At 37.2% G+C, this 14509-nt stretch overlaps 1 pseudogene; it reads right to left on the bottom strand.

Annotated features, from left to right (window-relative positions):
- The window catches only part of LOC115839930 (cytosolic beta-glucosidase-like), a 150486-nt pseudogene that overhangs the window by 71599 nt on the left and 64378 nt on the right, over positions 1 to 14509 (bottom strand).

Genomic DNA, 14509 nt, shown 5'->3' with positions numbered 1-14509 from the left:
CTCAACAAGTTAAACTGGCATTTAACTGTTCTCCCTACCATTATTCTGAATAAGAGAGATTTAACAGTGTTTGTATTATTCAAAAAATATTTTTAAAACTAGAAATACAAAAAGAAGATGATTTTTCAAAGAAGCAGATCTCTCTTAAATAAAAGGAAAGCAATAAATGACTTAGATTGAATGCAATTACCCAAATTTATAAGAGAATCCAGCATTAGGAATATCAAGAGTTAAAACACAACTTAGACTTATTTGGGGAATCACTTCACAACATATATACGAATATTGAATTATATTGTACACTTGAAACTAATATAATGTTATATGTCAATTATATCTCAACAAAAAAAAATTTAAGTTAAAGAATAAGAAACTTCATATAAACTTTCCTCAACGACTGGCCAATACAAATATTCAATATGACATTTCTGGCATGTATTGATACAAAAAACCAGTGAAGAGATTTTAACTTCAATTTTATGAACATTCTTAAGTTTTAACATTTTATGTTAACATAAATTCATTTGTTCTGCCAAGGAGCTCTGATTCCATAACTAGGAAAATGTCACATTTTCTTAAAGAAGCCTCCTCAGTAAAAATTGACCATTTTTTTGTCAATGGTCAATTGATTGCAATTGACGATTCTAATATACCAAAGTTCAAAATTATGGTTCTCAGAAGATTCAGCATAGGCCTATAATGTAAGTATGGTTTGTCAAACATGAAACATGTTTGCAATAGTCAAACAAATATAGGTTTGTTGTGCCTAGAGAAACAGTGATAACATTACCATTGAGTTATTGGTTTTAATATATGTCTATATAAGGAGGAAAAAAAATCACTTTGGGGTGAAATTACACACAGTAGTAGTAATAGGTAGCTTACCTTATCAACTGATCTATGGTTACCTAGTGTGTTTAGTCTCAGAGACAGCACAGGGTTAGAGTGCTAACTATTGCTTTCTGGCTAGTCACCCAGGCTCCTGTCTTCACCTAGCACACACCCAGACATTGCCAAGGAAGACCCCGTATTTTGACAGGAGCCTCACAAATCCTGGCTTCGTACCAGGACCAACAGTCACCTGATCTTGGAAAGCAAAATTAACTCCTCACCAGCTACCTGTCCTTGCTCCCCATTTAAAGGAAACCATCACCCTCCTTCTGCAGCCACCACTGTATTCACTAAGTACTGGGAATGTCAGCTGGGATGTGACAGATATTACGGAAGAGAAGACTGTTGGTTGGAAGGGGGATTTCAGGGCAAGGCAGAGAGTTAAAGGAAGGCAGCATGAAGCCAGACAGAGAAGGACGGATGAATACTATGTCTTACGGTGATCAATTAAACTTCCAAAATCAATCTGCTTGCCTGAAAATCCATCTTACTGAAATCACAAAGAAACTATACATCGATACATTTTTAAAGACTATTTCTAACACAAGTCAGTTGTTAAGCCATCTTTTAAAGCAGAATGTGACACTATGTGGGGGACCAGAAAAATGGGAGAAACGTGGATAATTCAAAGAAGAACCACAAAAATGATTTAAGTGAACAGTGAAGTTTTCATCTAGAAGGTTATGTAGCCTAAAAAGCCCGGTGAAAATGTCTAAAACACGATTGGATAAAACTAAAGGTTGATGAAACACCAAGATAGATTGGGTACTAATGTCGGTTGAGATGTGCATCTCTAGAAATCCATAGGAAAAGAACGGACAAGGATCAGGGCTAGAAGATTTAGTTACTCATCTGCACAAAATCAGACTGGATGACCAGTATTATGACCTTGTGATCAAAAATACGCAAAGGGCCTTGTGTAGACTCAGACTATTGTTTGAGAATATTTAATGGTTAATTCTAGAATTTCCACCAGGCAATGAAGTCAACACATTGACTCTGAGAATGGATATAAGGCTGTGTGAAGTGAACCCACACAGCAAATGCCCAGTTGATCCACAGGGCAGAGTTTGGGTTCCAGCAATACACAATAAACTCTTTATTAGTCAGATAGGAAATGGAGTGCTCCAGCTAATCAAATATTTTCTGTTAATTGTTACCACATGCAGAAGGATTACAAATTTTTAAAGAATGAGAATATTAAAATACACTTAACACTGAAACTAAACTGATTATAATTTAATCTTTCTCTAATCATTCAGAATGAATTTCAGGGTCATCAAGAGAAATATAAATTATCAGTGCTTGATGACTGTGCAGGAAGTCACAGTTTTTCTAAAATCCTGGATAATAGATGCTGGGTAACAAAGAATTCACTGCATTTTTTATCATTTGGGGGACTTATGTGCCAAGCATTTTTCTAGGATATGAAGTATATCATTAATCCTCACCAAAAATAACATTTCGCAGATGATGAACTGAGACTCATAAAGTTAGGATAACTTGTCCAAGGTTACAAAACAAGACAGGGTGTCAGAGCCAGATTTTGAGGGCAGAACTGTGTCTTTAAGGAATATGTTCTTTCACTATGTCAAACAAGCAAATTCTTGTTATATAAAAGTATTCATAAAATTTTCTGCCTGTCTGTATAAAACTTAGGCACAATCAGTGGGTCATACTCTTTGTTTTTGTTTTTTTTTCTTTTCTTTTCTTTTTTGCGGTACACGGGTCTCTCACTGTTGTGGCCTCTCCTGTTGCGGAGCACAGGCTCCGGACGCGCAGGCTCAGCAGCCATGGCTCACGGGCCCAGTCGCTCCACAGCATGTGGTATCCTCCCGGACCGGGGCACGAACCCGTGTCCCCTGCATCAGCAGGCAGACTCTCAACCACTGTGCCACCAGGGAAGCCCCATACTCTTTGTTTTTCCAGACACGCTGAAGAATTTTTCTCAGCCGTTCTTGAGATTGCTATCATGTATTCACGAGGGCAGCAAACTCTGGGCATGAAATATTTTTGCAAGTTTTTTTTTTGTTTTTTTTTTTAATAAAAGGCCAACTGCTCATTCAAAGGATGAAGAATATAGCCTGAACATCTTCGGAAGAAAATATTTTAAGAGACTAAATTAGCACAGCCTCAGCCACATAACAAAATGATTTACCAATAAATGTATATACTTAATATACATTCATTTACTCATATTTTATTCAGTGATCTAATTTTTGTGTTAATACACTTATCTTTAACTATAAAATACATTGGGTTGGCCAAAAAGTTTGTTAGGTTTTTCCATAACATCTTACAAAAAAACACAAACGAGCTTTTTGGCCAACCCAATATTTGAATTGCCTCGTAAAAGAACATGGTCATTTAAAATTATTTAAGACTTTAGGCTGGATTTACATCTATAAAAGAAATGAATTCAACTTGTTAGGGGAGAAAAAAAGTTATTTCATAAACAGGTGTGGTACATTCCTTCTCCCATCATCTACTTTTTAGTCCCAAGCTCAGTCACAATTTCACCTGAGACATTTATGGCTTCTTGTTCACCTGTATTCACAAGCACCAATTAACATTCTTCAAGGCTCCAATGCCTCTTCTTCCTCCACACATAATGGTTTCACTTATCTCAAAGCAGACAGTGATTCCTATAATGGAATATCACAAACAAGGAGGGAAAGTGGCTAAACTTTAGAAAGGCATGGAATCATCTCCGGCCATGATACTGTTTCATTAGCTAATCTCATTCACACCAAGAAGACGCTGCACTTCTGAGATGACCCTCATCAAAGAGACTGCCCTTCTTGCTTCATGTAGCATTTCCAGATAAGCCTTAAGAAGCCTTAAAAGGAACTATTTTCATCTCTAGCATCATGCTGATATTTTCATTGTATTGAAGAAAATGCTACCTAAACAGTAACTTGGGGTCAAAGGAGCCCTGATTAGAGTTATCTCTCTGCTCAAAAATTCAGAATAAAAAAACAGACTTCCCATATATGAAGTCTCTCCCCAGAATTATTGCGGGAAAGTAATTCTGAAATCTGATCCTCCCTTCTAATTCAGGATCTTGCCCAGAGACAAAAGTTTCATGCTCAAGTTAAATTTAAAGAAAGTTAAAATTACTGCACTGCCTAACTGAATTAAATTATGAATTTATGGCAAAGCTTGAAAATCATACTTAACTGTCTTAAAACTTGATAGATTAGGTGGTGCTTGCCATGATCCTGTTCTGAAAGGTGATTTCACTGCTCATGATTGTAACTGCCATGGAGTTGTTCAATTGAGAATTTTCCTCTAATGCTTTGAACTGATTTGTTCATTCAATTTCCTCTCTGAGATTTTACACTCTCCACAGTAACTTTGTAAAACTTGAAGCTGAGGTGACCCTTCTGTTTCTGAACTCAAGGGATAACTTTCTCAGGGGAAGAAAAGTGAGGTTCATTTTCAATACAAATGAATAAAGGAGGAAACACCCAGATTGAAGGTCAAGAAAATGTTACCTGGAAACTGAATCAATATCAATAGAATCAGTTCATTGGAGAGCAAGGTCTAATTTTATGCCCAGATAAAAAAAGTGTTCACATTTCAAATTAAGTAGCTGGATGAGAAGAATGAAGAAAGTTCTTTTAAAAAGACTATTAATTATAATTCCTTAGACTTAATTTTTTTTAAATAGCCTAAGAAATTACCAAGAGTTCTAATAAAATATGATCCTTGACATACCTGCCGAGAAAGAATATCTAGAGGGTCACATAATTCTTAAACTGGAAGGATCCCAAAAGAATAGCTAGTTTAAGCCTTTTATTCTTCAAATGAAGAAACTGAGGCACAGAGAGGTTAAGTGCATTTATAGAAAGGTTAAAAAACTTTAGCATAGATTTCAATTATTGTCACAACACACCCAAGTTTAATGTCAAAAGGGTACAATTAGCACTCATGCCTAATCTTGATGCATGTAAATTGTTCTCATAATAGTAAAAACAATCTACCATTTATTTAAATTCTTTTAAAAAGCAAAATGATGGTATAAATCTAATATTCATTGAAATTCTGGAGAGTAATTCAGTTTTCCTGCTAATGTAGATTCAATCTCCTAGTCACTCATTAAACATTTACTTAGCACTTACTGAATGCTGAGTATAGAACTAAAAACCCCAAAACTGTATCCTGGTTAGAATTTTGTCTGTAAAAAAATGGTGCATAAAATCTTACTACACACTGCTTTTGTCTGTGAATGCTTATACCTTTTAATAACTTCCATTTTCTCCTAAAAATGGTTTTTTCCCTTCCTTTCAAGGATTATAATGGGCATTGTCTTCAAAAACCAAAGTGTTTCCCAAGTTCCATCTATTCAGTTGGCTTATTCAACAAGTATTCAATTGTGACAGGGCTGCAGTTGTACGAGGGTCTCATGAATCAGTTTATGGCACCAATGTTTAATGTTTTATTCATAATATTGTTGATTTTCTTGTATACAGTGTCAGGCTCAATATTGAAAAAACAATATAGGGTGTAGTTAACCAGGAATTTACTCAATGACAAGCTTGGGAAAGCTGGCAGAAACAATATTTATGTCACTGTAGAGCAACTGTCCAGCATAAGTAATATCAAAGTTATAAATAGGTAAGATAAGACCACAGAGGGGAAGGCCATAGAACTGGTGAGATTAACACTGCTTAAGGTCTAATTAGCAACACTGCAAATCCAGACACTCATTTTCTTAGTGCACCCAGAGCTAATCTCCACTGATGAACTCACAAGACTGATTTATAAGACATAATGTCAATGTAATAATTTATAGTGGGGAATATCTTTTCCAAGATTTGGAAAACTCCAAAAGTTTCCTGAGTAGGAATGACTAACACCTGGCCATCCACTTCTCCCTCTTCTTTCCAAGAGCCCACAGCTGTCCAACAGAATCCATCTTAACACAGTTATCCAGGCAATCCCTGCCAATCACACTAAGAGAAATTCTACTAGCCTTGTTCCAAAGCAGGTTCTTAGATAACTGAGAGGCCAGGTGGTAATCAGGTTATTTTGGAGATCAGAAAATAAGAGCTTATGTAGACAGACAATTGAGGACAACTTCACCTGGGGAAAACCTGAGATGTTCACCTTCTCTCAATTCCAATAGCCCTCTCAACACCTGAATATTCCAGTATTGCTCTCTCCCCAAACAGGTGAAAAAAGTCATCAACTCTTCAAACTCCTGTTTCCATTTCCTTTGGATACATACCCAGAAGTGGATTTTGCTGTATCATATAGTAGTTCTATTTTTAATTTTTTCAGGAACCTCCATACTGTTTTCCATGGTGGCTGAATCAATTTACATTCCTACCAACAGTGTACAAGAGTTCTTTTATCCCCACATCCTTGCCAATAATTATCTCTAGTCTTCTTGATGATAGACAAGAGATATATGAACTCCTATGTTTATTGCAGCATTACTGACAATAACCAAGATATGGAAACAACCTAAGTGTCCATCAACAAATGATCAACAGATCTACAGATGAATGTATAATAATGAAGTTTTGATATATACATACATACACACACACACACACACACACACACACAAACACACAGTGGACTATTATTCTGCCATGAGAAGAAGGAAAAGTAATCCTGCCATTTGCAACAACATGGATGGAACTTGAGGGCATAACGCAAAGTGAAAAGTCAGACAGAGAAATACAAATATTGTATAAAATCACTTATATGTGGAATCTAAAAAAGCCAAACTTGTAAAAACAGAGAGTATAATGGTGGTTACCAGAGGCTGGGGGTGGAGGGAGACGTTGTTTAAGGGTACAAACTATGAACTAATAGATAAATAGGTAAGTTCTGGAGAGCTAATGCACAGTATAGTGATTATAGTCAGCAATACTGTATTATAAACTGCAAAGTTGTAAGAGACTAGATCTTAATTGTTCCTACTGCCAAAAAAAAAAGGAAATAATAACTCTGTAACGTATTAGAGGTTTTAGCTAACACTAAGATGGTGATATTATAATATATATCATAATATATAGATGTATCAAATCAACATGTTGTACACCTTAAACTTATACAATGTTATATCTCAATTATACTTCATTTTAAAAAGCATTATCAAATCCTTATTTTTGCCCCTTTTTCAAGATTCTATTGAGTCTACTCTTTATACTGGAAAAATAGATTTTCTTCAGATAAATTATACTTTGATTATTTTACAGGTCTCTTTTACAGTTATAAAAATACAACTGCACTTCTGTTTGCTGCTACATCAACACAAAAACTACTGGACAGATTGTTCTAAAAATGGAGGATGAGTTTGGAATCATCTAAATAAATTTTTTAAAGGCTGTATAGTAGTATTAAAATTCACTGGGTCTGATGTGGTGGAGAACCTTAAGTAATTATCCCCTCAAAACAGTTGGAACTGAATTAAAAAGAAGCCCAAGGGAATGTCCATCTGTGGGGGCAGAGCATATGTATTAGAATGCTATGGAAATATAAGATAAAGAATGGTTTCTAATCAGGAAGCACAAGGGCAGATGTGTGATTGAGCTGCTTGTCAAATGGGCAACTCCATGAAACCTGTTCCCAGGAAGCAGATGCACCAGGTTCTGTGTTTCTAAGAGGGTGTGCCTGATAAATGGTGTATGTTCCTGATCACATCAGTATGGGCCTCACCTGGATAAGTCTGGCGAAGTAGTTCAACAACAGCAGTGTGTGTGTGTGTGTGTGTGTGTGTGTTTGATTCTGAGCTTTGCCAAGCACCACACCAGTCACTTGGTCATAGAACACGTTCTCTCAAACCCCTAATCTGATCCCACTGTCATAGCCCTTCAGAAACGTGCAGGAAAATAAAAACCATAGAATATGAGAATTGTAAATGTTGACAGGATCTGGATAATGGGCACCGAACACTTCCCTTTGCAGTGGAGAACACTAAGGTCCAGATTATGTATTTTTGGCCAGACTGATGATGTCCTTAAAGGTGTAAAGTAACTATATCAAATATGAGAATAATATCTAACATTTTAAGGTGCTCAGGACATACATACACATAAATTACTTTATTTTCACAACTGACTTTGGGTTAGGCAGGATGGCAATTAGCATCTGTCCCATTTAACAGGTGAGGAGGTTGACATTCAGAGTCCCAATGAGAACTTCCCCAAGCGCACACCACCAGAACCCAGGACTTAGTCTTCACTCTTCAGACCCTTCACACTTTCTACTCTGCCACCCTTCATACGGGAGAATGGAAGACAAAGGTAAGTATGCTACTGAACTTTGGGGAGAAGTAGGGGAGAAGCAATAGGGGAAGGTCATCTGGCGTATCTCTGCTTAAGGTTTACTCTGTAATCTTTGGCTGCCTGAGTTTATGTGTGGTCCGAGTATGTAGGTTGGTGGGATACAGATATATTGGAAATTGTTTTCTTTATGACTTTTCAAATGCTACAAGTCCGTACACTAGCACACACCAACAATTCTCGTGCACGGCCTTCGAATCTCATTCTTCCTTCTCTATTCCGATCTTGACTCCTCTTCGCTAGCTCCATCCAGTCCAGCCAGGAGCAACAGTATTAAGTGCATCCAACATTCCACCCCACACATTCCCAAAGCTGTGAATTCTCTGTGAGCTATGAGATGAACTGCTCCATAGGGCTAGGTTGACAAAGGTTTACTTTGAGAAGCAATAAAACAATAGACATGGAGTGATACTCTATATTCAAGTAACTGAGTCTCTATTCTGAGCTTGCAATGCATTTTTAATACGTTCATTTTTCCAAAAGGTCAATGAGTCAAACTTTGAGATCTTCCCCTAATTCTTAGGACTTTTTTAATGCACATTTAGAAAAACACAGGTGCTTAACACATTTTGTCCAGTTAAATGGGCCTCTGTGATCTGAAACTGGCATAGGCAGGTGGCTGCCAGGTCTGCACCACTTTTGGAAATGGATGTATTTCTCCTTTCCTGGTTCTCCATGGGAAGTGAGGGAGGGAGAATGCTGACAGACAACAGCAGGGTGATTCTGCGCTCAGCATCCTGTCTTGGTGGTATACCCAAGCTGCAAGATTTATAACCTTCTTGTTACAATGCATCAGCTTCAACACTTTCAGTGAAGTCTTCAATAAATCTGATGACATTTGCTGAGGGGTTTTGTCATTAAAAGCCTAAAGCTGGTCATTAACAAATCTTCTCTGCAATCATCTACTACTGTGCTAACTCAGGCATGGATCTCACTGGAAAGTTGGGCTGGCTCAGAAACTTTCCAGAAGGCTGCATTTTTTTTCCTGTGTGGGGTATATTTCTTTAGGGAAAGAAAATACAGTTCCCAATCATTTCATCATTTATTTCTCATTATCCATTGACTAACTCTTCTCTGATAGACACAACCAAATTCAACAAACACGTGTAGAAAGCTACTACATGACAGAAACGGTACTCTGGGCTGAAGATATAACTATAAAAAAGACACAGCTCCAACTCTCAGAGGGCTCAGAGATGCCCCCCAAAATTAACCATCATTATGGAATCTTTCTTAATGTACCAGACTCTGTATTTAGGCTTGATATGCATTATCTTGTTCATTTTTCACCATGTTTTAGAAGATAGATGTTCTTATTATCCCCATTTTAAAAATTAGATGGCTGAAGTATTGTTTGCTTAAGACTTTTCCCCAAATTACTGAACTTGTAAGTGGAAGAACTAAATTTCAAACCCATGTCTTGCCTGACTTCAAGCTAGTCGATCTACCCCAAACAGGACTGGGCCAGGAAGAAGGCAAAGACCATGACATTCCAGTTGAGGAAAGATTGGGAACCAAGCCAAGAACAGGCATATATTCGGTAGGTGTGAGGAGCAGGTTGAACCCAACTGGAATCCCCTTTTAGGAGAGTTTAGGTCATGGGTCAAGTATCGCCCATTGAGAATAACTTCCCCTGATTTCTCACACTTTCTCACCTGCTCATCAACATTCAGATTATTGAGGTATCCCTTTGTGTGTGATTACATATGAACTTAAACTTGCCTGCTGGCTCCAGAGCAGCAAGGACTGGTGTAAATTTTATGTATATAATAAAGATTCATATCATGTGAGAAAAGCCTAACTCTTTGAAGATCACTGCTCCCTGAGCTTTTCCAAAACTTCCTGTGGCAAAACAATTCCAGGTACCCAGTTGATTGACAGTTGTTTCTGCTACAATGGTTTGATTTTTCACCTAATCTGGCAACCTCTCCAAAGGAATAACAAATGGAGGGAGGTCCTGGCTGCTTTGTCTTCCACAGGGTTCAATCATAAATAGCCAGAGGGCCAATGTTACAACACTCATTCAGAGGTTTCCCAAAAAGAATGATGGAGAAAATTGCAGACATGGGGGAATGTTCTGCCATAACTTAGAGACTTGAGGGAGGATGGAATTTTTTTTTAATGTCTTGGTATTCTATTTTTTAAATAATAAGGAAAATAACTTGGGGTGATAAATATGTTCTTAAAAATGCACATTTTGTAATAATAATAATTATACCATCTGTTGAGGGCCTACCATGTGCCAGACAATTGCTTGGGGTTTTTAACACAATAGCTTATTAAACAAAATCTTTTCAACAACTCTGCCAGGGAAAGTGTTATCCCATTTTTATTGCTGAACAAACTGAGAGTTTGGGAGTTTGAACCTTTTGCCCGTCCTTGAATAACTGGAACTGGAATGCAAGCCTAGTTCTATGTTATTTACAGTGTTTTTGTCTCCACTGTGTTGCTTTTCTCTCATCTATATCTGCATTAATTAAAACACAATCTATTTAAAGGCATTTAAATAATGCAATGATTAAAAAGGTGTTAGCTGATTTTTTTTTCTTGAAATGACATTTTTCCTCTTTTTTTTTTTTCTTTCCCAAAAGGAAACAGAAACATTAGCTTTCTTTTTACTGCTCAATTAATTGTTGTGGGATTTTACCTGAAGAGATTAGTAAGACTGCCATTGATCCAACTATGGTGTCATTATGTGCCTGTCTTGATGCGTGATGTTGGAGGGAGGGCTTTTTTCATGGGAATCACAAAGCCATAGTCCATGTATGGACTCCCTGGGTTCTGGAGGGCTCCCACCTGCAGCGCTTCCCACAAATGTCTTCCTCGGTCTGTTATTATTTTTAATTGCACACAAGGTGCTTCTTACTAGTAAGGTTCTCACTAACCAGGATCATCAGCGCTACCTTGGAAGAGTCTCAGGAAATCGATCAGTAACTTCAGCTCTGTACCTCTGACAACAGGCAGGATACAGGGTGTCTGAGTTTTGTCCAAGGTCGTACGACCTGTCGGCTGTTGCAGAAGCAGCATGAAGCACTTTCAAAGAATCTGTGCAAGCCCAGGGCACCAAAGGTGAGGAAAAGTTTGGAGAAGTGTGGTGGGACAAGCAAGCACTCTGAGTCAGAAAGCCCAACACCAACAGTAGTAGTAATAATAATATACACATTCTGCCTTGTTCTAGTAAATACTACTTAGTAACTTTGTGATCTTGAGCAAATGACTTAGCTTCTTTGAAACTCAGTTTGCTCATCTGTAAATTAGGAGCAATGACCTCATCTCACTGTTTTGAAAATAAAATGAGATGACGGCATCAATTAAGACTTTCTTTGTTCCAAGTGATAGAAATCCAGTCAGAAGCAGATGAAGCAGAAAGAGCACTTAGTTGTAAGTAAAAGTAATGTTTCTCAAGAACACGCATGCAACTGGCTCTGAAGAAAAAGTGGAATTAGAGGTGCAAGTGCCCTCCTGAATCTCTCCCCGTTTCTTGTCTCCATTTCCCTTGAGGCATCTGCAGCTCACCTTCTCACTACCCCTAAGCTTTACATGGCAAGGCATAGCCACCAATGGCCTGCCAAGGTCAATCCAAGCTATGAGACAGACAAACTGATTGGTCCAAGTTTTAAATCCTAGGGCAGAACTGGGATTGGCCCAGCTCATGTCATGTGCCTGTATCTAGACCAATCAATTATCTATTGACAAACAGCAGTATTTTATTCTACTTACATGGCCCTTGGTATGGTGAGTCTAAGGATGGGGGGAGGTGGGTATTTCATAGAAAAAAACAGATTCGTTACTAGAAAAGAGAGTTTCACTGCAGATGAAAAAATTGTTGTCCACTACAACAACATATGAAAAATAGCTATCACTATACCCAGTCCAGAATATACACTTAATATAGGGTTTTTGGTCAATGTGTACATTTCTGCACATTTTGAAAGGCTACATATTTTTTAAAAATCAAAATAAATACAATATTTTGTGTTAATTACAATGAATATAAATTATCTAATGTTAAGAATCAGAAGAGATTGTAGATGCTGTGAAAAATTAATGGTTTAAGTACGTGATACTTTTTACATCAATTCAAAAGTACAATAGAAATTCAACAAGTTCAAAAACAGGATTTTGTTCCTAACCCTATTATTCTCTCCTGTTGCTCACAAACCAAATCTTCTCACATTTTCTACTCTTGCCTTCAGTAACTTTTCTATCTTTAAGTTATCTTAGTTTGAGGGTCTTAAAGATCTAAGGGACTGTATAAAGTACTTGAAACAATTTCAGAGAGCAATGAAATGTCCTTATGTTAGCACTAAACAGAGCTGGGAATGAAAAGCCAATTTCAATTTTTTCTCTCTTTTCCCTAACATGCACAGAACAATCTTGGACAAGTCGTTTGTGTTCCCTATGGCATGCATAAATCTGATGATGGTAACTAGCCTACTTGTCTGGTGGGGTGAAGCTGGGAACATCAGTGTATTAACTATGAATAGGGTCATTTATAGGGAGAAGTGGGGAGAATCTCAGAAACCTAGAGATTTCCTTTTCTTATCAGATGGGGAATTCCCACACAGAGGATGAATCCGTTTTGTCTGTAACACAAAAGAATGATTTTGCTTGGATCAATCTGTAGGAGTCCAATTGCCCTCTATCAATAAACTCCAGGCCCAGGTGAGGAACTGAGTCAATATATTTTAGGTTTGGGAAAGAAACCACTTTATGTCACTTTCCAGAATTCCTTCTGGCTGATTCCAGTATGTTACTGATTTATTTTGGAAAGAATCATTCCAGGACCTCTCAAACAGAATGATGAGAAATAACTGTGCCTATCATGGTTAAAAAAAGGAAATTGAAAATCTAATTTTGCATTGAATTTTGTTGCTATGATATTATTCCTTTATAGGGAGGAGAAATTAAATTTACGAAGCAACAGTGTTCCAAGTGGTAGCTAAAAGGGAGAAATTAACTGGGGTAGAAATGTGTGCTACCAGTTAAAGATTATTCCTTCACATTTGTTTTCAAATATGAAAGGAATCCCATCAGGGAAAAGGAGATACCAGAATAATAATATTGTCTTGAAACAAAATTCACAGATTCTATATGACAATAAAAACTGTTTCTGCTGCTTGGTAACAGTTTAAATGAAACATGCATTGATAGAAGATGCATACCACTTTAAAGTTTATTGAACAAATACTTAATTTTGGTCCTTTAAGAATTCTGTCAATTCATTTCTTGGTAGTTAAGATATTAAAGTATGCAAATAAACATGCTCTAGTTGGTCACAGCTGATCTTTTTGTAATAACTAAGGTTCTCTCCCAACAGCCACCACTCCTTCTATTCATGTCACCTTCACCCAGGAGTCACAAAATGCTGAAGACAGTCGCTTTTTACTTGCTTAAATTTCAGCAGGTTGAAGCTAGACCAAAATACTCACCTTCCTCCTTCCTAAATACTTTTTTTTTTCTCCCCTCTCTCTTAATTACATGGCTTTACACTGATTTACACGAATTTCAGCTTTCAAAATCATTGGTCTTTCCTGAATGCAAATAGGCACATGGGAAAATTATATTAAGCTTGCACAATTGATCTTTCATCATTTCAAATGGTACCTTTGAACAGTTCCTGAAACGTCTGTCTGAAATACTCCTAGCGTTGAGCATCATCAAAAGATGTCGGGTCACCCTGGGGAAACTCATTCTCTGTGATGTAAATTACAGGGTTATTATACATATCCTGGAACAAGAAAGCAGAAGTTTTATTCCAAACAGATGTTTAAAAAAAAAAAAAGCTCATTTTATCAGGTGCATTCCCCTCTACCTTCTCTAAACTACAACCCCAAAACTAGTTTTCATCAAATTGCACTGACCCTATTAACTTAATGTTCTGCGTGCTGACCTTTTATAACTAACAATGGAAAAGAAAAACTGTGCAAATATCCATGAAGACAGTCAAATGACTTTTGTTATAATGAGAAGACAGAAGTATCTTTCTTCCATCAGCATCTGCTGATTGTCATTTCTCCTTAACCCCTTGGTCCCTCCCAGCAGCTACAGCCTCTATCCCCCCACACAGCAGGGATCCTAAAAACTGATAACTTAAAATTTTTAATTTCAGCTACCTGGATGCCATCCAGTGTAACAGAGACCCAAAAAGGATCCAGCTATTTCAACCCTTATTATCCCTTTTAGTAATTCCAGTTGTGACCCCAGTCTGAAAAATATGTCCAAGCTACTGTAGCCACAACTGAATTTAATTTAATTTAGGATTTAATTTAATCCTAAGTTTAATAATAGCTTTGAAGCCCTTTATCAGCTAGTTA

Source organism: Globicephala melas, chromosome 5 (assembly GCF_963455315.2).
Source record: "Globicephala melas chromosome 5, mGloMel1.2, whole genome shotgun sequence".
In the NCBI taxonomy this organism is placed as follows: Eukaryota; Metazoa; Chordata; class Mammalia; order Artiodactyla; family Delphinidae; genus Globicephala; species Globicephala melas.
This window is presented reverse-complemented; position numbering and strand designations above follow the sequence as displayed.